Source organism: Sus scrofa, chromosome 18, assembly GCF_000003025.6.
Source record: "Sus scrofa isolate TJ Tabasco breed Duroc chromosome 18, Sscrofa11.1, whole genome shotgun sequence".
In the NCBI taxonomy this organism is placed as follows: domain Eukaryota; kingdom Metazoa; phylum Chordata; class Mammalia; order Artiodactyla; family Suidae; genus Sus; species Sus scrofa.
In genome coordinates, this window is record NC_010460.4 from 23,392,431 (window position 1) to 23,414,262 (window position 21,832).

General features: G+C 36.0%; 1 long non-coding RNA gene across 3 annotated transcripts in view; it reads right to left on the reverse strand.

Moving 5' to 3' along the window:
* LOC110257515 overlaps positions 1-21,832 on the reverse strand; it is a 268,751-nt gene that overhangs the window by 179,569 nt on the left and 67,350 nt on the right. The gene's annotated exons all lie outside the window — the stretch shown is intronic.

Below are 21,832 nucleotides of genomic sequence, written 5' to 3' on the forward strand. Positions count from 1 at the left end.
TATTAAAAATTATGACCTGCAAAAGATGACTATGTCACAGGACTATGAGTTTCCAGGGAGTTCTCTGCCATTTTTTAAAAGGGTCCCAAGAGTTATTACCTGAACTGTTAACACCCAGGCTAAAAAAGAAACTAAGCTCATAAAGCAGTCACATTAAACAGGAATGTCAGTACTAAGAGCTAGAGTATTTCTTGAATTCTCTCTCTGATGTCCAGTTGTCCAACCATGGATTAAGAATTTAAAAGATCACCAAAAATAAAAAGTTAAGTCATGGTGACATATAATCAAATCTGTAGGTACTATATTTAGAATCTAGTGATTTAGGTGCATAGGATGAGGATAAAACATATCCTGTAACATATATATATATATTGACCTTATAACTACTAGTTTAGAACACAGTATCTCCCTGCATAGCAAAATTGCTAGAGATTGTGATTTAAGAAGTGGCCACCATTCTGACAGGCAATGCATCTTGCAATGTACTTTTAGAGAACAGCATAATTGTATCTGCGTTGGCAAAGCAATGATGCATTGGGAAGGCTTGTCATTTTCCTTACATAGAATAGTCTGAAACTTTCTTCTTATTTGTAATTACCTTGGTTTGCTCAGATGCATCTAAAGCCCACAAGTTCTTGTTGCCTGACATTGATTTTTGCACAAAATCATGGTGAAGCAACTAATGAGGCTTCCCCCTATACACACTGTTACCAACTTTCAGAACAAACTAAGATCGGTATAAATTTTTTCCTGTTTTATATGTTCTCAGGCCCCACCACACCCTCAATACATTTAAATCATTCTTCCTGAAATGTATCTCCGGCATCAATAGTACAAGCAAAGTGAGATTATTAATTTACAGGTAAATGCATATCATCTCAAATTTCTAACTTTGGCTACTTTTTGAAATATGAGAAAATTGTCTAGAAGAATTTAATATGGTTAGTTCTGCTGAACTTGCACAGTTTGAATAGCTCTTAGTCCTTTTGACACCAGAATAACTACCAGCTTAATAACTTATCATGCATCATTTATGATTTGTGCATGCCAATAGAAACCTCTGGAATATTAAAATTACCTGGATAGATTTTAAGAGTAATGTCAGGACTCCACTTCAGACCAATTAAATCAGAATCTTTGGAGGGGGAAGTAATCCAAGGCATTAGTACTTTTAAAAAGCATCCCTGGTGATACAACAGCGCAGTTGAGAGCCACTGTTCTAGGATAGATATGGTTATTGGTGCAGCAATGATTCTTACTTTCAAGGAGAGAAGTAACAGTACCTATTATTGTTACTCTTATTATCCTTTGGCTGGAAAATTATATTTAGTATATAAGATGAAAGCTTCCTCCTGTAGAAGAACTATTTTCCCCTGTATAAAGCCAAGAATGTAAAATTCTAAGGGTAGAGGTGCAAGATGCAGCTTGTCTAGTCAGGACATGAGCCTCCTCCTTCGAGTCTTAAGCACGGCACTCTTCACTAGACCACAGGCATCCTAAACAGACACAGTGGTAGGCATAATAATACCCCCCCCACAAAGATGTCCATGTCCTAATCGCCCAAACCTGTGGATATGTTTCCTCAGATGACAAAAGGGAGTCTGCAGATGTGATTAAGGATCTTGAAATGAGAAGATTATCTTGGATTATCTAGGTGGCCCCAATATAACCAGAGGTCCTTATAAGTGGCAGAAGGAGTTCGGAGTCAGAGAGGTTTGAAGACACTACACTGTTGACTGGAAATAGAAGAAGGGACCACAGGCCAAGGAATGCAGGCAGATCTAGAATCTGGAAGAGGTGAAGAAACAGATTCTTTCCTTAAGCTTCCATAAGAAATGCAGCCTTGCCAACACTTGATTTTAGGACTTCTACCATCCAGTGCTATATGGTCATAAACGTATGTTGTTTTAAGCCCCTAGGTTTGTGGTAATTTGTTATAACAGCAATAAGAACCTAATACAGATTTGTTAAATTATTTCCAACTTTGCCCACCCTGAGGACTCCCTTCCACTTTTCTCTAAGTGTAGCACTCAGTCATTTATTTATTCAGAAACCTGAGGTAGACATTGAGCACAGAGACATAAAAATATGGTCTTTGCTCTCAAGGAATTCAGGGTTAATGGAGTATACAAATTGTCATCAAACAACTTAGCAAAGAATATGAAAGAGGCTTTCAGAGGGCTATGGAGTGTCTTGTCCGCCTATTAAGCTTGTAAAAGTTTGCTGGGGTAGATGATAGTTGACCTGTTTCTTAAAGGATAAGCACTGAAAATATTAGGAGGAGGTGAATGAAGTGGGAAAGTTGGATATAATAGGGGAAAACTATAATAAGTAAGGAATTAATTAAGTATAGGCAGAAACTGTTAAGTAATTAGTATATAGGGCTGTGTACAAAGAGTAAAACTAAACAGCATGTATGACTAGAGTGCCAAATTAGGTGGTGTTAAAGTATGGAACATTCAATCTATACATATCCACTAAGCCATCATTCGGCAATGCCTCAAAGGTATGCAGCACATGCATTCTGTGTAAAGAGTGACTCACCCCCAAACAAAACGGAATTCCTGGAGCACTCTAATTTAATCATCACTTGGAACCTTGATCCTCATGCAAATTCAGCTTCCTATAGATTGAATTTCCTTACTTTCCAGAAATGTTCAGGTAGAGCTGGCTTCAAATTCAACTCAAGCTGAGAAAGCTGAAAATTCTTTCAAATATCCAGGCTGGTCTCATCTGTTGTTTTATGATGCTCTGAGGAGCAAATCTATTTTACATCCTTTGGGCCAGAGAGGAAAGCTCCCCCACTCCCACTTCATCCAGGCCAGAGAAATAGTAATGGTAGGAAGACTGGAGACAGAATTCTGAAATAATAACCAATTAAAAATCTCAAATAGGAAGAAAAAACAAGATTTAGAACGTATAGTGTGTATGTGTGTGTGTGTGTGTGTGTAATTTTGTTCCCACCTCCTTCTATGTAGGCAAAACCTACTCAGGATCTAGACTCAGGTAGGATTCTACTATCCAACATGCTGCTGGAATAGAAGTTAAAAATGGTCCACACAGAGTCTCAGTCTGAAATCCTGAAGGTGGTTATTTTTATAACTAACCACTATCAGCATTTCCTCCTTACTCTCCTTCCTTACTCTTACTTATACTTTTTATATACATGTCTCTCCTGAGGGATTATAAACAACTGGAAAGGAAAATATGGGTCTTAGACATTCACCCAGTCACATTCAGTGATTCTAAGTCCCCATTACAGATTTGTTCATGAAACATAACCAAAGTCTTCAGAGGCTGAGGTGTAGGTGGTTCTTATTCATGAGACACTCGGCAAGAGGGAATTTCAAGTTCCCTTAAGCAAGTTTTGAGCCAATTGAGGATTTTTGTTTTACTTTTTAGAAAGCTGTGTGTGAAGCATTTAGACGTTTGAGACAAAAATGTATTTGGTGTCTGAGTCCTTTGTGATTGAGATTTTCATTACAGCTTCATTTTGGAAAAAATTCTGAAACCTAAGTTTGGTCATCGGGCAGGAATCTAATTTGCCTGATACTAAGGTATTACAATCCAGCAAAAAAATCTTCCCACCACACGGCTGCTATCTTGACATTGCCAAAAAAATCTCAGAGGGATTATATGAAACAATCAAGTCATTTTCAATGGGGCTCAGAATTTCTTTATTTCCTCCCTTCTTGCTCATGATAGAACTTCAGAACCAAAGAGAATTAGGAAGTGAAGGAAACTAGGAACTCCAAGCTACTGATTCCAATTAATTCACTCACAGGAATTTAGATCTCCACAATGCTTTAAAAACAATTTTGTTTCACTCATTCATTTTACAAAAGATGATGAAACCAAAACCCAGAAAGGTTAACCGACCTGTCCAAGTGCAAACACCTTGCTCTTCTAGAGCCAGGACTAGATGTTGGGTCTCCTGATCTCACTCCAGAAATTTTCCACTTCACCAAAACTATATACTTAAAGGATGTTTTATGTTTCTGCTATAAAACTGGTAAGTTGACTCAGGGCTAGTTCTTTTCAGTCATAGCCTGGGTTTTTCCAATTATCTACTGCCTGCTGTGTAAAAAATGACTCCAAAACTTAGTAGCTTCATGCTTTATCGCGCATGGTTCTATAGGTTGATGTGCTCAGGTTGGGGGTCCCTCATAAAGTAGCAGCCATATAGCAGCTGAGGCTGAAGTCCAATCATATGGAGGCTTCCTCACTCTCCCTTAGTACCTGGGTTGAGATAGATGAACAGGCTGCCCAGGCATGTGGTTCTCTTTGTGTGAATAGATTGGGTTTCCTCCCAGCATGGAGTCTCAGCGTTACACTTCTTACATGGAGGTTGGCTTCCCCCAGAATGAGTGTTCCGCAAGACCAAGGAAAAAACTGCAAGATTTTCTCTAGCTTCAGAAGTCCCAGAATGCTGCTTCTCTTACATTTTTTCTTGTATTCTATTCTATCAGTGAAGCAATAGTTTCAGCTCAAATTCAACCTTTCAGTGGATAAAGTAGCAAAGAACTTATGGCCATGTTTTATCTATTTATTTTACATATATTTTACACACATCATTTTCCACAACAAATGCTTTATTATATCCATAATTTAAATCCCTGGAATGTTGGATAAACAGCAATCTGTGTACACATGGGACATACTTCCTACTCTGAAATTATTCACGGACCACGAAATAGTTGCCCCCAACACTACCTATGACTGTGGTTATTCCTATAGATGCTTAGCCAAAGAGAACAGTTTATCTATGTTTTTAAAATAGACTCTCTTCATTTTTCATAATTAAAAGCACATTAGCTTACTAGATGATATTAAATATATGCTGCTCTCTCCTTGAAAAATTGAAAACTGAAGCTTTTCCAATAAATAGTCTGCATTGGGACCTGGCAAATTATGGTTGCTATATTTCTTCTATTAAGATATGGTACATTTTTAAAAATTCAAAAAAAATGGAAAAAAAAGCTAGCTGACACATATTTTTCCTTTTCTCCAGCATTTGACTCTGTGAACACAATGAGCTATTCAGTATAAATTATATATACAAAATTCCTGGAAGGAAATAAAAATATAAGTGGATTTCTATGGTTTATATGAATAAAGTAGAAATATTTTATTTTTACTCATATTTTTTATCTACCAAGAATTTAAATTTCTCTAATGAAATAATAAAATTTAAAAAGAAGGCTTATAGACAAATTTTCCAAAAAAATTCTAGAAGATTCCCTCCCAGTTGTGATCTTCATTTTTAACTATTTGCTCTATAGCTAGTAAGTAGTAAAATAAATAACATTTAGTAACCGAAGCTGAAATTTGTACATCATAACCTGTTTATCTTAGAAATTAGAAGATAAATTATATGCTTCAGCACCCAATATGCTATGAACAGTTTACTAAACAGAAAATCACAGTTAATATGCCCATTAGGTTATATGCATTTAAAAGTATTCCAAGCAAAAATAGTTACAGCCAAACTGTAGTATAAAAATTTGAGAGCATGAGTACTCCTTTAAAAAGGTATTATTAGAATATATCCCAAAGGATCTTTTGAGGAGTATCTTGATGCTGTTGATAAATAGCTCTCAGCTTATGCTCAAGCAGAAGAGGTGCAGCTTTCCGGTAAGGCCGATCCCATAGAGAGCAACACTGAGTCACTGTACTGAGGATATTCACTAATTGGAGGGTAAGATCTTAGAGCTACTCTGGTCCAGGTCTTATCAGACATACTTTTAAGAGAAATAGGACTCATGGGCCAGACTCACCCACAGACCAGCACCCACCTTTGAGAGATCAGAGTGCCAGAGACTAGTTCCCAACCCCACCTTCTGCCCTGCCCTCCCAAACAGCAAAATGCTTTTACTCAACAATGTTTTGAATGATATCACATCATAGGGCCTGAGAGGGAAAGCTCTAGGCAGGTCATTATTTTATTTACTCTAAGATGTTACTGAGCTTGTCATTTAATATGGTATGCAGTTTGTCCCTCAGGAAGAAATTTATCTCTGTTCTTAATGCAGTTGTGCTTCTCCAGAATATCTGGCTTATTAATGCTACAGTCATCGTGCATTGTGTAATTTTTATGTTTTCCCCACTTCATGGGAACTAGAAAATGAAAATCAAATTTTTGCAAAAATGAAATAATCATTTTTGGTCTTTAATCACATTTCCAATATTTTAGGTGGAAAGATTAATAGTACTTATTAATGGATGACTATAAATCAGCCATATTTAACTTGAATTGTATGTCATTTTTAGATATTTTTCATTTATGAAGACAGCAGAGCTGGAAGGAAGGAGTATGAGAAAATTCCAGAGACTTAGATTCCTAAAAACATTTCCAAGGATTTTAGCCTGGTGAGGACATTGTTTTAATGAATAAGGCAATATTAGTTAATCAAGCACTTATCAGAGATTACATAAAAAATAATCAGAAAGTTGAAAATCATCTGTTCTCTTAAGGCTTAAAGATCCTATGGCCTCACTTCCATCATTCATTTTTGCCACACAGAGAAATTCCATATAAAATAAAATCAATTCAGTCAAGATTTTCCTACTAGTGAGAGATTAAAGCATAGAGTCTCTCTTTATGGAATTTTAATTCCAGAGAAAAACTGTGTGTTAAATGTCCTAATGGAGTTTAATCACATCAGGAAGGGCATATTTTTAACCTCTGAAGGCACTCTGTACCACATTTCATCATCTGAAAGAGTATATACTTAGCATATCTCATACACAAGGACCTGGGTCACAGAAAGTTCCATAAAATGAAATATAAATTAAATATCAATAACATCCTGCTTGTTCTATCTTGCTTTGGTCTTGATTTAAGACCAGGGGCCATGTATTGAGAATATGATTACTTTTAATTCCAACATACTGCCAGAAAAGATACTCAGCTGAACAGAGGTAGAAAAAATATTATTTTTATTTACTAACTGAGCAATCTTTTTCTCATTTCTAGAAGCTAAGTAGTGATTATCTTATAGAATAAGACAAATTAAAAGGCAGAAATTTATAGGAAGCCTCACTGCCACCTGGGAGAAATACGATACTCTGGGCCTCCCCAAAGAAAACTTCCGATAGAGAAAAATGACATCTTCAGGATAAAAGCCTGACATTTCCAAGGTCTTGTTCTATGCTTGTCTCTTATCCACGCAGGAGTCTCTGTACACAAATTGGTCTCAACCAAAAGGAAGGTGTACCACTGATATCCTCTTCTTCACTTAGCACCAGATGTGCTAAGGAAATGAGCAGATGTGACTTAATTATTCTTCCTCTGTTGCACAGATGTCTTTGCACTCTTTCTCTAACCCAAGTGCCTAGAGGAAACAAGGTCCCAATATTTTGTTCCTTCCTTGGCGACTCTTTTTCTTCCTCAGGGAATTTTTTTCATTATCGAATGCCTGCTTAACTTAGTCTAATGACCAGACGGACTTGCACAGTTTGGTGAATGGAAGTGTGATATATGAAAAAGTAAAAGAGGACATGTTCATTCCCTGACAATTCTGACTCCACCAATGGTCAACTGGTCTCTCAGGTGAGATCATTTTTATCTTTATCACCACTACCAACAACAATAAAAACATTGTAAGAGATTTAGGAGTTCACCATCGTGGCTCAGGGGAAATGATTCTGACTAGTATCCATGAGGATACAGGTTCAAGCCCTGGCCTCGCTCAGTGGGTTAAGGATCCAGCATTGCCATGAGCTGTGGTAAAGGTCGCAGACGTGGCTGGGATCCCATGTTGCTGTGGCTGTGGCATAGGCTGGCAGCTCCAGCTCTGATTCGACCCCTGGCCTGGGAACTTCCATATGCTGCAGGTATTGGCCTAAACAAACAAACAAACAAAAACATTGTAAGAGATGTGGAGGATTCCATTTGAATTGGAAAAGATTCTAAACACTAAAAAAAAAAAAAAAAAAAAAAAAAAAAAAAAAAAAAAAAAAAAAAAAAATTAAAATTAATATGCTTAATTGAAAATGAGAGCACTTCCTAAAAAGGTTAATCACTGATTTTGCTTACAAGCTGATTATTGTGGGATGGTTTACGAATTTCTCAAGGTTGGAAATTATCAAAGGTTGCGACAAATGAATTTTGTTGGTTAAATATAAAGGAGAATAAAATACTTCACAAATTTCCCCCGGAAAGGCAATGGAATACTAGTCTTACAGCAGTTAAGCATCTCACACAAAATTGTATTCAGCAAAAATGAATGGATCAATACAAGTACATGAGTTAAATTTCACATTCTGACTCAAATGGACCCATATATTTAAATTCCGCTTAATGACCACAACCCAGAGACAAAAATTACAGATACATATAGAGCTATTCGGTTTTAAATTTCATTTGTGTTTGTCTCTGATCTTGGGGCTATTATAATCTGTAACCACAGTGGCCTCCAAGAATGCAAAACCCAGTTTGTGATCACTCCAATATTTATCCCCATATATGCACTTTACACTGGAAATTCAGATATTGAAGGCCATGTTCCTAGCATGTCATCAAGACAAATCTACGTAGAGTAAGTTGGATAGATGCTAAAAGCAAAGACTAATTTCTAAAAGGATAACGTTCTTTGTTGTTCTCTCGACCTGACAAAGATAAAAGTAATGCCAACTGAAGACCCTCAAATACCTCAACCCAAGCGGTCAACTCACTGCCTTGGAGATGAATTCCTAAGTTGTGGGTAGTAAGGTGAATTTGATGTTTCTTTATTATCTATGATACAAAATGAACAGAAAAGTTTCTAAAACAGTCCTGTCAGTAATGAAAGAGGATTCAAATGATCAAGTAGATGGTTATAAGCTACAAGTAAATTTCAATCTTTAGAGTAAACATAAGTATGAGGTTAAAGGTATATGAGTTTTAAAAGAAGTCATAGTTGCATAATAAGAATATTGAATGAGGAGTTCCCATGTGGCTCAGTAGGTTAACAATCTGGCATTTTCACTGCAGTCGCTGGTGTTGCTGCTGTGGCACAAGTTTGATTCCAGGCCTGGGAACTTCCACATGTTGTAGGGACAGACCAAAAAAAAATTATTGATTTAAAAGTAGAAAAAATGAGGGTTTTCTCCTGGCTCAGTGGGTAAGAACCTGACATAGTGTCCATAAGGATGCAGGCTTCACTCAGTAGGTTAAGGATCTGGCATTGCCACAAGGGCATTGCTGTGGCTGTGGTGTAGGCCAGCAGCTGCAGCTCCAATTCAACCCCTGGCCTGGGAACTTCCATATACGGCAGATGAAGCTGTAGAAAGAGAAAATAAAATAAAAACTAAAAGTAGGAAAAACAAGAACGTTTTCCCCACAAATTAAGAGTAAATAAAAATATAAATATTTGTTTATTTAATTGGGGGGTTTATATTTGCATAATTCACATAATAAACCCAAATCCAGCAACTTGAATTATGGCTACAGAATAAATTTTACCTAATACTCACCAACATAGCAACATGTTCTCTGCATTCTCAGCTATTTTTATAGCCTGCTTGTTACTCACTAAAATCAACATTGTTCTATGGTCCAGACACTGAAACATACTTCTTTTCAATGTAACTCCCAATACCTAGAGTTCAGAAAGTTATCTATTGCCACTTGTTCATTCCAAGGATCCAAGAAAATCCATCCCAAGAAAATCTTTTCCATTAAACAGCCCCCAAATGCTGTTTGTTTCCTTGCTAGAATTCCCTTACATTCAAGATGCAAATTTTACTCCATATTGTACATCCTACCACCAGCACTTATCACAATGACTGACAGAGAGGTATTCAGAAAATACATATTTATTGAATTGATAAAATTTAAAAATGTCCTTTTCCCTGAAATTTGCTCAGAAGAAGCAAACTATTGAATTTTATTATTTATTAACCTTTACTTGATCTTAAGGATTTGTGGAATGAAAAAAGGAAAACTAGAAAAAAAAAAAAAGCTTCTCTTCACAAAACTGTTCTGAATGCCTCACTCTTTACTTCACTCTTTAATTTTAAAAGATTAAAAACTGAATTTGATCCAGAAAGCGCTCATGTGCCCAAAGAAAGGAACACATTAAACCAAAGCTGCTATTCGGCCGTTTGTTTAAATTACAACATAGCCACTTCTGCATAAGCTCTGCTGGTAAGACAAAAGCTCCTTGTTCTTTTCTGTGTCGCTAGCAACTACTGCATTATTTAGTGAAAAAAAAATCCCCTCACCAACTTGAACCAAGTAACCTGCACTCATGCAGCAAAACCAAAAAAGGCGGGGAGTGGTATTTTATCCATAATTTCGGCATATATCAAGTAAAAAGAGACATGCACAATCCCACCAGGTAACAAGAGACCCTGAGATCTGTTCATCATTCTGCAAGCTCTTCGTTGCTCAATTAAGGGAACACAAGTCATTTAACCTCCGGGTGCTTTTCTAAAATACTGAATTTGATACCTTTTCCCTATGCCTCTGAGGCTGTGGCGGTGATAAATAAAACAGTAAGTTGGTAGTGCTTTTAAAACTGCATAACCATGATAAGAAGTTGTTGATTCCATTTCAGGGCCAAGACTTTTATCCAAGTGTAACTAGTTTCTTTAGGGAGGATCATGAAGAGTGTACCTCATTTTATACTATCAAGATCTATTTATTGTTTATTGCCTGTTTTTTCTAGGTGCTCCATAATATTGGCAAAAGATCTCATTCATTTGTCTTTCAAATAGAGAAAAAAAATTAGGAGTGATTTAAACAAAATGAACCATACATACACAGAAAATAAAGGCTTTAAACTAAGGTAAATTTTACATTTTGTACATGAAAGCAAACTTTTCTGAAGTAGCCCCTTATGCTTTGTTATTAAAAACAAAACAAAGAATCTGGAAAAGAATGGATGTGTGTATGTGTATAACCGAATCACTCTGTTGTACAGCAGAAATGATCACAACATTGTAAGTCAACTCTACCTCAATAAAACTTTTAAAAATGGAAAAAATAAAAAGAATAATCTCCATCTTCTCCAAATTCAGTTATTATTTAGCTAAGTATTTATATCGCTTAAGTACAATTTTCAAATAGTAAGTCCTGACCCCCATACAAAATACAAAATGAACATGTCAAAGGTTTTATTTAAAATTAGTGAGAAAATGAGTAAGATGTTAGAACATGTTTAAAGAGAGTTTGAAGATCAGACATATATATAGTAATGCTGAGATACATTTGCTAATAAATGCAAAGCAGTTTAATATCCCTTGGAGTAATAAAATGTAAAGCTTGGAGTCATCTTTTCTAAAGAGTATAAATCACCCGTGACAAAAATAATCTGCATTGCTCTCAGTTTCCTAAAACTTAATATTTTCCCCCTACAGAGCTGTAAATCACTCTGTTCAGTAGAAAGACAACCAGAGGGCCTACCCCTGTAGAATCAGACATTTCCCCAAAGATTCTCTAGATGTTATCCAGCAATCCTCTGAGACAACAGACCTAGGCATCCCCTTTGCCCATGTCTAAGTCTGACAAGTTTTCCTGACAATATCTACGGAAAATAAAATACAGAAAGGTATGGCTGGTAGAGACCCTTCCTTCCTTAACACGTATTTGTTCTTAAATACTCACCAGCTTACATCTAAATGATTACCAAGTTAGAATCTCTGCAAGTTCCTAGAGAGACACCCAAATTTCTAGGACTAGAAAATGATTTAGAAACTAATTACCATGAGTTTGTTTATTTTGTTTTTTATTGAACTATAGTTGATTTATAATATTGTATTAGTTTCTGGTGCACAGCAAAGTGATTCAATTATATATGTATATATATACCCTTTATCATATTCTTTTCCATTATGGGTTATTACAGGATATTGAATACCGTTCTCTGTGCTTTACAGTAGGACATTTTTGTTTATCTATTTTATACATAGCAGTTTGTGTCTGCTAGTCCCAAACTCCAAATTTATCCCTCCCCCACACTCTCTCTCCTTTAGTAGACATAAGTTGTTTTCTATCTCTGAGTATGTTTCTGTTTTGTAAAAAAGTTTGACAGTCCCTATAATGACACCATCTTCATTACAACTGGAAGTGGAACTTTCAAAGAAATAGCCCATAAAATAAAGTACTTTAACACAGGATATCATTCAAAACAATTCTTGTGGTTTGATTTTAAATCTGTTTTTCCTTAGACTGCCACATAATCTTTGGTTACATTTTTTAAAAAATCAATGATTTCAATTGCACTTGCGTTTCCAGTTACCTCAAACAGCCCAATTAATTGGTGGGCTTTCTCTCTTGCTGGAAAGTAAGCTCCATGCAACAGGGCCATTCTCCTATCATCAGTGCTATACCCAGTATATCTGCTGGGGAGTAAGGGTTCAATAAACATCCGTTAAATGAATGACTTATTGGCTGAACTGCAATCTGAATAGCCTCTTATGAGAAACAAGAATACAGAGTTAACTTTACTCATTCAACATTTTTTCAATAAATATTATTTAGTATTTTAACCTGACATTTTATGATAATGCATACATATGGTTCATATAAATGAACATAAAGTTAAACACATCGAGGCAAAATAATAACTTCTATTTTCCATTTTTTTCCATTGAGCTTAAGATTAGCTTTGATGCTCAGCAGCTGAAACATAATTTTTTAAAAATTATTATCTATTTTTAATAGATAAATAGCAAGTCACTGGATTATTGCATAATTCTCTGAGGCCAAAAAATATATGTATCACTGAAAAATAATAAAATGAAATCTATCTTGTTAATAGCCTAGCTTTTTGCTTTTTAAGAATATAGCTTTTTTTTTTTTTTTTTTTTGTCTTTTCTAGAGCTGCACCCGTGGCATATGGAGGTTTCCAGGCTAGGGGTCTAATCCGCCGGCCTACGCCACAGCCACAGCAATGCCAGATCCGAGCCGCGTCTGCAATCTACACCACAGCTCACGGGAACGCCAGATCCTTAACCCACTGAGCAAGGCCAGGGATCGAACCCACAACCTCATGGTTCCTAGTTGGGTTCGTTAACCACTACGCCACGACAGGAACTCCAAGAATTTAGCTTTTAAAAAAAAAAAAATGAGATATATTACACACAAAATAAAATGCACAGTTCTAAAAAAAATTTTCTAATGCCCAGGATGCACCCAGACCAATCAAATTAGAATCTCTAAAAGTAGGACTGGGTATTGGTATTTTTAAAAGTGGGCTCATGGAGCTCCCACTGAGGCACAGCAGTTAAGAATCCAACTGCAGAGGCTCAGGTCTCTGCAGAGATGCAGGTTCGATCCCCAGCCCAGCCCAGTGGGTTAAAGGATCCAGCTTTACTGCAACTGTGGCACAGGTCACAGTTGCAGCCTGGATTCAACCCCTGGCCTGGGAACTTCCATATCTGCGGGTGTGGCAATTAAAAAAAAAGTGGGTCCAAGCCCAATTCACACCAAACTGAGATCTACTCTTGGCTACATAAGCTTGGGGGTTTGATAGAGGAGAAAACAGATTATAAATCATCTGTTTTACAAGTACCAACTCATAACCAATAAAGAAATTATTTCTCTAAAACAAACACCAAAAAAAAGCTTAAAAAAGAAAAAAAAATCTATATATAGAAAAGAAAATAAAGATTTTTTGTTTTTCATTATATCAAAGAATGTTCTGGAAGCAGGGCCAAGTTAGATCAATACTTAATAATTTTACATGGAGTATATTTTAGTTGAGAATTTGAATTCATAATGACAACACTTAACAGCCACAAGTACTCCGGTGTAAAAGAAAAAATTAAATGAAGTTCAATAGCTTAGAGCTACAAAGATTGAAAGGTAAACTAATATTCTAGAAACATAAGATACTTGATTTAACAGCTCTGAGTTACCAAGAAGAGTATATATAAAAATCCCATTTCTCGACCTCCCATTAATTCTGTCTACGACAAAGACCTAAATGTATATGTAATAAAGAGGAAATGTTGTTCTTTGTAATTAAAAACATTTAAAAATGTACACATTATATATCTTTTCATGTTAGAAGTGATAATGTTATTATTCTTGTAAAAGTGATTCATGCTCTTTATAAAGAAAAAAATAAAATATCCAAATCCACCAGTTGGAAATAATCCTCATTAACACTAGATAATCATAATTTTTCTACACATATATATGTAGAAGTCAGAGAAGGAGAAATAATTTTATAAGACTGATTGCACTATGCTACTTGGTAATTAAAAGCAATGATTTTAATTGCTAAACCAAACAGAAAGAAAAAAAAACACAAAGAAACTAAAATCAAACTGGAAGAATTCTGAATGTTACATAAATGTTTCTCCACTACAGGAGGCAGGATTTTCTAAAAGGCCCTCTAAGAGGAAAGAAAAATCTACGAAGACGTGTTCTTATGTTTAATACTCTTGGCATCCATTGGTTGGTTTGAGTACATTCTTCTGGAACACAGGGTACCTCCTCAAGCTGCAGTTTCATCTCTTAATTTTAGGGAACACTGCTTTGCTATATTTTGGACTAATACTTTTTCTGCTGCATTCATTGGGTTCATGACTTCAGAGATACCATTCATCCTTCAGGAGCCTGTCTCTGTCTTCCATACCTAGCAGGGAAGGTAATGGAACACGGTGCTGAAGAGCGGACAGAGTGGAGTCAGGAGTAGATTCAAGTCCTAGTTTCTCAACCTTCTACTTGTGTGACTAAGCCAAGTTATTTCACTTCTTAAGCATGGGTCTCTGCATCTGAGAGATGCAGGCAAACGATGAAAAATACAACTTCTTCTGTTGTGATAATATCAGATGAAGAAATATAAGGCACTCAAAGCACATGGTACAGAGTAATGCTGAATGATCTTATCATTTTAATCTACTGGGATCTCTGTTACTATAATATCATTATCTTTCATTCATTTTATTTTTTCTCAAGTCTTTGTTCTATGTCAGTGTTTCCAGTCAGGAAATAGCACTATCAAATTGGGTAATTTGACAAGAGTCTAATAAAGAAACAGTTTATAAATGTATGGGTGGATTGTAAGAAAACCACAGGGATAATGCAGTAACAGAGAGTGTAGTAATAGAGGGGTGGGGGTGGGGGGAAGAATTACCTGTCCTGCCCTAGGTCTGAAATTGGGAGGTGAAGAAGTGATGATATAGAAACTCAAAGACAGACAGACAGACAGAGAGGGAGAGAATATTCACTTTGAAGAGTATGGTTGGGTGCAAAGAGGCAACCAGCGCAGCCTGGTTCTCTGATGAGTCACCCAGGTGTAAAATACCCAGACCTCATTTTTCTCCCTTTCTCCAGTCTCCTGCAGGTGCTTTGCAATGGCTAAATACAACCAGTGTCCTCAGAACAAGGGAACACTTTGATGTATGTAGCTTATTCTGGTTGGCAGCTGGGGACAGAGTACAATGAAAGGCAACTGGAAAAACCCAGTGTGGTGAGCAACCTTATTTTCTGCCATGTCTCCTCTGTCCTTTGCTGCTTTTTTTTTTGCCATTTCTTGGGCCGCTCCCGCAGCATATGGAGGTTCCCAGGCTAGGGGTCGAATTGGAGCTGTGGCCACCGGCCTACACCAGAGCCACAGCAACACTGGATCCAAGCTGCGTCTGCGACCTACACCACAGCTCATGGCAACGCCGGATCGTCAACCCACTGAGCAAGGGCAGGGATCAAACCCACAACCTCATGGTTCCTAGTCGGATTCGTTAACCACTGCGCCACGACGGGAACTCCCTTTGCTGCTTTTGTTAGTTCTATGTGGTATTACTTGGGGTCTCAATCTGTTTCTTTGACTCTGCCATCTCCCTTTTTATCCCCTGTAGTTGTTTTTTTCACCTAGTCTCTGACCTTAAAATTGATTATATTCATATTTTAATTTGATCTTAAAATTTATGTTGTCATTAAATAATTCATAGTGCTATGAAGCTTTTCAAAAATACATTGCTTAGAATACTAAGGGTCATAAGAGATTATTGTAAACAATTATATGCCAACAAATTAGATAACCCAGTAAAATAGATAAATTTCCAGAAAAAAAACAACCTATCAACACTGAATCATGAAGAAAGAGAAAAGCTGAAAAGACCAATAAGAGTAATAAATCAATAATCAGAAACCTCCCAACAATGAAAAGTCCAAGACTAGATGACTTCGCCAAATATTTAAGGAAGAGCTAACACTAAACCTCAGACTCTTCTAGAGGAGGAGGGACTCTTAAAGAGAAGGGAACACATTTTATGGAGGTCGGAAATATTCTGATACCAAAGCCAGACAAGGATACCATCAGAAAACTACATGCCAATATCCCTGATTAACACAGATGAAAAATTCCCAACAAAATACTAGCAAAATGAATACAACAGTACATTAAAAGGATTATACATCATGATCAAGTAAGATTTACCTCTGGGATACAAGGTAAGTTTAACACAGGCAGATCAAAAATGTTAAACAACACATCAATAGAGCGAAAGATAAAAAACACGATTATTTAAATAGATGCAGAGAAGGCATCTGACAAAATAAAGCATCATTTATGATAAAACTCTTAACAAAATGAGTATAGATTAAACATACCTCAACATAATAAAGGCTGTAACCCACCACTAACATCATGAAAGTTTGAAAGATGTTCCTCCAAGATCAGAAACAAGGGTACCCATTCTTACCCCTCCTATTTAACATAATACTGGAAGTTCCAGCCTGAACAATTATACAAGAAAAAGAAATAAAAGGTATCTAAGCTTCCAAAGAAGTAAAATTTTCAGTCTGCAGATGATATCATCTTATATATAGAACGTCATAAAGACATCACCAAAATATTATTGGAACTAATCAATGAATTAAGTAAAGTTGCAAAATGCAAAATCAACATACAGAAATCAGTTGTATTTCTATATCCAAAAAAGAAATAAAGAAATTCCATTTATGATAGCATCAAAGACAATAAAATACTTAGGAATAAATTTAACTAAGGAGGTAAAAGATCTATACGTTGAAGACTGTAAGACATTGAGGGAAAGAAACTGAAAAAGACACAAATAAATAAAAATCCATGCCATGTTCATGGTTTGGAAAAATCAATATAACCATACTATCCAAAGCCATATCTAAATTCCAATGGTATTTTTCACAGAAATAGAAAAAATAATTTGAAAATGAATGTGGAATCACAAAAGACCCTAAAATGTCAAAACAACCCTGGGGAGGAAGAATAAAACTGGAAGAAATAAAAAATAAAACAAACAAGTGAATATAACAAAAAAAAAAAACATATCCACAGATTTAGAGAACAAACTAGTGGTTGCCAGTGGGGAAAGAGAAGAGGAGAGGGGCTATAAAGGGGTAGGGGATTACAGGTACAAACCACTAGGTATAAAATTAATAAGATAAAAGGTATCTCGTACAACATAGGGAATATAGCCAATATCTGCAAATGATGTAAAAGCTTTAAAAATTGCCAATTGAAGTTCCTATTGTGGATCATCAGGTTAAGAACCCAACTAATATCCATGAGGATGCAAGTTCAATCCCTGGCCTCACTCAGTGGGTTATGGATCTGGCATTGTCAAAACTAGGTTGTATATGCGGGTTGGGTCTGGCATTACTGTGGCTGTAGTGTAAGCTAGCAGCTGCAGCTCTGATTCAACCCCTAGCCCAGGAACTTCCATATGCTGCCTGTGCACTCCTAAAATTAAAAAGGGGGGGGGGATGCTAATCACTAAGTTGTATAGCAGAAACTTATATAATATTGTACATTAACTATACATTTAAAAAAGGAATAAAGCTGGAGGCATCACACTGTATTACACAGCTATGGTAATCAAAAAACTATGGTACTAGCATAAAAACAGACATACAGACCAATGGAATAGAATAAAGAGCCAGGAAATAAACCCTTGCATATACTGTCAATTAATATTTGGCAAGGGAGCCAATAAAACTCAACAGGAAAAGGAGTCCCTTCAATAAATGTTTTGGGTGGAAACTGGATAATCACATACAAAAGGATGAAATTGGACCCATACCACTCAAAAAAAAGTTACTTGAAATGCATTAAATATTTAATCATAAGACCTGAAACTGTAAAACCCCTAGAAGAAAAGATCAGGTAAAAACTCTTCGATATTGGTCTTGACAATGATTTTTTGGACACCAAAAAATTGTGCAAGCAACAAAAGAAAAAAAAAAGTGGACTACATTAAATAAAAAACTTCTAAACTTCTACAGAGCAAAGGAAACAACAAAATGCAAAGATGATTTATGGAATGGGAGAAAATATTTGCAAACCACAAATGTGATTAAGGATTAATATCCAAAATATATAAGGAACCCACAAAACCCAGCAGAGAGTCCAATTTAAAAATGGGCAGAGGATCTGAATTGACATTTTTCCAAAAACATCCAAATGGCCAATGGGTACAAGAAGAAATGCTCAACATGAGTAATCATCAGATAAATGCAAATCAAATCCACAATGAGTTATCACTTCACACTTGTAAAAATGACTATTATTAAAAAACAAGAGTTAGCAAGTGTTGGAAAGACTGTAGAGAAAGGGAACTCTTGTACACTTTTGCTGGGAATGTAAATTGGTACAGTCACTACAGAAAACAGTACAGAAGTTTTTCTTCTTTTTTTTTTCCCCTGTGGTTCAAATTCTTTTTTTTTTTAATTGTTCTTTCCCCAATACAATTTCTTTTTGCTACTGTACAGCATGGTGACCCAGTTACGGAAGTTTTTCAAAAATTAAAACTTCAGCTGCTATTGACAGCAAATCCAAATTTGAGTATATGCCTAAAGGAAATGAAATCACTCTCTCAAGAGATATCTGCACTACCATGTTCTCTGCAGCATTATTCATAAGCCAAGGTATAGAAACAACCTAAGTGTACATATACTGACAAAGTGATAAAATGTGAGATAAACAGATAGAGAAAATAAGAAAATCCTGCCACTTGCAACAACATGGATGGATCCTAAGCGTATTATGCTAAGTGAAATAAGTCAGAGAAAGACAAATACTGCATGGTTCCACTTATACGTGGAATCTAAAAAACCCAAACGCATAGAAACAGAGTAGAATGGTGATCGCCAGAAGTTGAGGTGTGGGGAGAATGGGGAGATGCTGGTCAAAGAATAAACTTCCAGTTATAAAATGAATTAGTTTTAAGGACATAGCATGGTGACCACAGTTAACAGTGCTGTATTATATACTTGAAAATTGCTAACAGAATAGATCTTAATGTTTAACCACACCCCCCTCAAAAAAAGGTAATTATGGGAAATGTAAAGTAAACTTTTTGCTGTAAACATTTAGCAATATGTACAAGTATCAAATCATCATGCTGTATCCCTTATACTTACACAATGGTATATGTCAACCATATTTCAATAAAACTGGGAAAAAAATAAAAATAGCTAAAACCAAAATAATATTCCTCAAGTTGAATTTCATTCAGAAAGTTCTACACCCCTCTTTTGCTTATGGATTGTGCTTCTTTGCTATTATTCCCACACATATCATACCATTTGTTTTATTTTTTTACCATTTAGCCATGCTTAATACAGGGTCCTTCTCAAAATTTCTCTTTGTTCTGATATAATATAGGTAAGTTCTCTTTGATAGCCCCCTGAAGTATTGTATTCTATAGATCTGCAAAGTGAGAATGGGAATGAGGAAGAAGAAAAGGCTCTTTGGAAACTTGGTGAAACTGTTGTTAATGGAACTTGACTCTTTCCTCTCTGGAATGGGTGAAATGTCCAAGCTACTCTAGAAATTCAAATCTTTCCCCCAATAACTATAGAGTCTTGTGTGAGAGATCTTTAGCCTTGACTGCTTTATTTACAGCTCCCACCAGGTATTTCTGCCCTTCCTCATCTGAAATGGGGAAACCGATGAGAAAATCACCATGGTCTCTCTTCTACAAATATTATACTATTCATGAGAATTTTCAGGATGCTTTCAACTCACTCTAGCAAATGGTAATAGAAGCAGGGTTAGGATTCTCCCCTGAATCTTTGGACCCTGTTCTCATTAGCATTTCCTGAGGTTCAAGGCACGTGAGTAAGACCCTTCCACAGTTTTCTCATTGCTGGTCAATTATCTATTCATTTTCACTGTTTTCAGGTGTTTTTCATTTCATTAGATATTGTCAATGTATATATACACATGTTTGTGTGTGTATATATATATGTACATGTATGCATATTTTTTAAGAGGATTAAACACCAAGATCTCATAATGGTTTATAAAAAATCTAATGCCTATTCCCCAACCCACCTAAAGGAACTGTCAGAATGTGCCTTGGTGTATATGTACATTTAATTCTCTTTTATTCAAATAATTATACATTTTGAGAATGATTTGGAGAAAAAGAAGGAAAAAAATAGATATGTCAATATAATTAGCACTTTTCTATATCTAGCACTGCTAGTTTTATTTTAATCAAACAGAAAGATGAAATGGTTATCATAACTACAGTACAGGAGAGTTCATGGATGGGAGGAGATCATTCCTTGACACGAGCTTAGTTTCAGGCACAGAAAAGAGAGCGCGCTTCTGAATGTGTTGCTTGAGGCACTTCACAAGTAGGAAGAATTCTACAAATATTTGCTGACTGATTAAAGCTCAAAATGCAAATTCCTGCCACTATGTAAAGACTAACGCACAAAATATTCTAATTATATTTTTAAAGTCAGTGAAAAAATATTTACATTGCCAATAACCCTGTTTTCATGTGGCACAGAAGCTTTTCTATCCAATTGTTATTGTTGGAACTCTTCTACGGCCCTGGGCAGGCTTGCTGCGTCCTATTCATCACAGCAATCAAATAATACACCTGTTCCCTGCAGTTTATCAGAGAATGGCTGGCCTTTTTCAGGGGCGAGAGATAAAGAGAAGATGGTGATGGTAGTTGTTAATAAGAATTAATTATTTATACAGTGCTGACAGAGGGCTCCCTAATGGGGAAGGCACAGAAACAGAGAGAGACTCTTCTGCCCCAAGGACTGAATTCTAAGAGATCCGGAATTCAAAAGTGAAATACCTCTTGTCAAGCTGAGGTTGCAGCTTGTAATTTCAGAACTCCTTTGGCATAATTTCCATTCTAAAAAGTTTCTGAGGCTATAATCTATAGTGGTGACAAGTGGCCTTCAAATATTACACAAGTTTTTCTTTGCCTTTACCTCAATTTTGTCAAAGCAACAACTTAAAACGTGAACAACTACATTAAATTATACAACTGTTTTGACTCGAATGTTAAAAATGTGGTTTGATTACTTTTTGTTTCTCATTCAACTTCATTTTTATGGGAAATGAGGATGAGTTTCATTACCCACAGTTTATGAGATCAAGGTAAATGCTAAATGTAAGTCAGCTGGAAAAATACCCCAGCATGGTTTCATTAGCAATATCTGCTCCAGTGGTATACAAGAAAATTCAGACGCCCTGGCTTCCCAGAGCTTTGGAGACAGAAGACCCTCCAAAGTAAGCTTATACATGTTTCAGCACTCGAGGAGTTAGGGTTAGAAAAAGGCAATAAAAAAGGAGGCAGCTGTCAATCATAGCCATGGTTCATTCTCCTGGAGTAGGTTGGAAATGTGCAGAGGGGCCTTTAAAAACGCTTATCCATTTAAAGTAGTTCTGGTCTCCTCAAATAAAACAAAGAATTCCATATTTGGTATTTTTAGCCTTTTGGTTCAAATATATTCTTTTATTTTTTCCTATACTTATCATTGTGGTAAAATACACATAACACAAAATTTACCATCATAGACATTTTTAAGTGTATAGTTGAGTGGTATTAAACACATTTGTACTGTTGTGCAAACAGCATCACCGTCCATCTCCAGAACTCTTTT